Here is a 3651-nt window from a genome sequence, read left to right as displayed (position 1 = left end):
TGAAGCACCTGAGTGTGGGTGAATATTCTAGGGGCAGGGAGAGGGTGGAGAAAGGAAGAGGTAGAGAGAGGAAGGGAGAGGGAGAGGGGGAAGGGAAGGAGGGCGAGGGAGAGGGAAGATGGAGAACAGAAAGGGGAGGGGAGTGGAGGGAGCAGAGGGAGGATGGGAAGGGGTAAGAGGGGAGGGAAAGAGGACTTCATCAATGTCTAGTAAACTTTATTGACCCCTAGATAGTTGTTTCTTATCATATTGCATCAAAACCAATCCCATATCTGCCTTCTTCTCTGGGACACTTCAGACATTGTTAAGAGAATTACTGTAAACTATCTTTATTAAAAAATCATCGCTTTCTGTCCGGCCGCCATCGGAGAGCTGTAGCCATGACCGTGCGCTACCCAATGGCCGTGGGCCTCAACAAGGGCTACAAGGTGACGAAGAACGTCAGCAAGGCCGCAGGCACCTCACAAAGCACACCAAGTTCGCGTGGGACATGATCCGGGAAGTGTGCAGCTTCCCGCCCTAAGAGCGGCGCGCCATGGAATTGCTCAAAGTGTCCAAGGACAAGCGCGCACTCAAGTTCATCAAGAAGAGGGTGGGCACACACATCTGAGCCAAGAGAAAGCAGGAGGAGCTGAGCAACGTGCTGGCAGCCATGAGGAAGGCAGCGGCCAAGAAGGATTGATGACCCCTCCCCCAATAAAAGATCGTTCCTATAAAAAAAATCATCAAGGACAAAATTATAATTAGATAGCACTGCTCCACCACGGCTGGACAGGCTGATCAGGCCCCTTTAGGAAATGTCATAAAATAAGCTAGTTATACACAGACATCCACTGCTCAAACATTTTGCATGTAGAATGGGCCTTTCTTGCTTAATTACTTCATTAAAAGTGTAAAATTGTTTTATTGTATTTTAGTTTTATCATTGTGTATTAATACCTAGAAGTCACAATCAATATAACTATAAGGCACAATTTGTATAATACAATTATACAAATATAATTACCTTTTATTCATTTCAGAGTAATGAGTTCTTTGCTTTATAGTTTCTCAAAATTAACCAGTATGTGTGAGATGATATATTTGTTACTAAGTAGCCACGAATTTAAACATAGTTTTTTTTCTTTCTTTGAATATTTATGATTTTAAGTTATTTAACCCTTAAAACTATAGAAAATAAAGTTGTAAATGTCTCAAACATGTCATATGCTAATTCAACTTAAAATACAATCATTAAGGATATTTGCATATGTTCAAAAATATGTACAAAAATTTTAAAATGAAGGATACTAAAACATACATATGCATAGATATATATGCATGCACGTTTCTATTTCTAAATAGAATATAGATGTATACATGTCAGCATGTGTATATGTATAAATGTGGGGTCTCTTTTTTATGTACATGTAACAAGTACTTGAGTCCTAGTGTTTGTTCTCTGCATTTCTGAATATATTCTTATATACATACTTTCAAGAACTACTGTCTGAAGAATGTAGGTTTTTCTTATAAAGAGGGTGGAACGAAAGTAAGTGTCCTTTGTAAAGGTAGAAGAGAACTGTGCACAAGACACACTGAAATGTCCACGTAATCAGAAACCAAAGCTCATGAGTAAGCCAACAAGAAATATATATATATGTATATGTATATTTGATGTTTATATACATAAGCAAACAAGTAAAACTGGGCAGAGTGGAAGATTTCAGACCTAAGGGATCTACATAAGGAAAAGGGGAGAGTCAAATGTATTTGTTCATATTAGTGTTTTGGGAAGCCTGTGAAGGGAGAATGGAAGGAGTGGACCAAACATCCTAGGGATGGAATTACTGGAGTGAAGAATTGTGGGAAGACCCAGTCTGGAAAATGAAAACCCACATGAATGTTTAATGAAGCACACAGCTGACCTGAGACGGAGAGTCCCAGAAAGAGATGGTTCTCTATAGCACACGGACAGGTGCTCTAGATTACCAAGAACACGTTGGGTTTCAATCTGCATCTACTTCTTCCAGGGTTCCACCTCTTCAAATTGATATTTTTTTCCCCAGAAATAATGAATGCGATTGCTTTTCTGTCAAGGAAAGTTGTAAGGATTTTTGCCAATCACTTCCTTCCCCTGAGGGTCCTTCCATCACAGAAGCTAAAGGGCAGACACCTTGCTGTGTGGTACTTCTGCCTGTAACTCAAGTCTACATGAAGACAGTGTCACAAGCCGAACAAGTGTGGGGGCACCCCATCTGTGATCTCAACCCTAACCTGTTACAACCCTCCTTTCTCTGCCCTCTTTGTCCTTTGATCCCAGTGACGATGAGCGACGTCAAGGATGTTCTAAAACTTAGTCCTCCTCCCTAGCTGAATCCCTTCTATTTCCCTCCCTATCAGAGTCCACTGAGAATGGCCACCTGTACTGGGTTTTACCAGCCCCCAGAGAAAGAAAAAGAAACACAACCCCATGGATAAGCACAAACTCCATCAAACTTTAGGAACTTTTCTGAGACATGTCCGTGGTAGGTACCTGGACCCATCTACCCTGCTAATTTCATGGTTTTCTTCTGTTGCCTGGCTTTCACCTCCTGACTCGGAATAGATGAGTTTTCTACTCAGAGACCACATGAACCTCTAGGACGCTGAGCTATCCTGCTCAAGTTTGTCATTTGTCTAGAGTCTTCTGAGGCTTACTTTACTATGACCTTGACCTTCTGCAGTGCCATTTCCACACGGAGCTTCCTTCCTGTGCCAATTGATTGTGGTCTCATGCCGTTTCTCCCATATCCATGCAGAGAGGATCAAGTGGTAGAAACATCTGGCAGACTTTGGCCAAAGCGAAGATTAGATTGCAGTCAGCCCTATCAGCAGATCCCCACATTTGCAAAGGAACTGCATCTGTCCCAAATATGTTCAGTCCTTTTTTCTCCTTGTCTTTGATCTGGAAACAATGTAGCACAACAACTATTTACTTAGTTACTCTCAGCTTTATACATAATGTAGGGAGGAGATGAAGAGAGGGCGTGTGGAAATGGTGCATCGTGCTTTCCTGGAGGACAGATGTCACCCTCTGATGTTTGTGGGACATCCTGGGGTGAGTCCTCCGCAGATACTGAGAATAACTGTATGTGAGGACTCTTAACCAGTTTTTAGTTTACCATATAGAACAACTTCATCTATAATGGATGCCTGTGTTCCATCTCTACATAAAGCAAGCATTATACAAGCATGACTTCCCAGGACCATCAGCCCTGGGTCCTGTTCTCAACGTGGGAATAAAGGCTGTCTGAAGAATTGGCTATTGGTATCCCAGAGCCTGGAAAGACCTTTACCTACCCTAGTCCTTAGAAATGACACCAAAAGAGATGTATCCCTTTGGATTATAAGTAACAACACATGCCAAAGCTGAAATTTGTGCTCAGAGACACTGGGAATAGAATATAGAGTGCTTATAAACATAATAAGCAAAGAGAAAAAGTTGTATCCTCCACTAACATTAACGATTCTTACTTAACTGAGTTTAAATTTCATTTTAGATGTAGGCTGTTCTGTCTGCATGTGTATCATCTGTGTGCAGTGCCTGCAGATGCCTGAAGAGAGCACCAGATTTCCCTGGAGCTAGAGTTAAGGACTGCTGTGAACCTACACATGGATTCTGGGAATTAA

General features: G+C 41.8%; 1 pseudogene; it reads left to right on the top strand.

Moving 5' to 3' along the window:
• The first annotated feature begins 380 nt into the window (after positions 1–380).
• LOC116082259 lies at positions 381–682 on the top strand (annotated as a pseudogene).
• The last annotated feature ends 2969 nt before the right edge of the window (positions 683–3651 follow it).

The sequence above is a fragment of the Mastomys coucha genome, unplaced genomic scaffold (assembly GCF_008632895.1).
Source record: "Mastomys coucha isolate ucsf_1 unplaced genomic scaffold, UCSF_Mcou_1 pScaffold7, whole genome shotgun sequence".
NCBI classification, from domain to species: Eukaryota; Metazoa; Chordata; class Mammalia; order Rodentia; family Muridae; genus Mastomys; species Mastomys coucha.
Note: the sequence above shows the minus strand (reverse complement) of the source record. Positions and strands in the feature narration are given on the sequence as shown.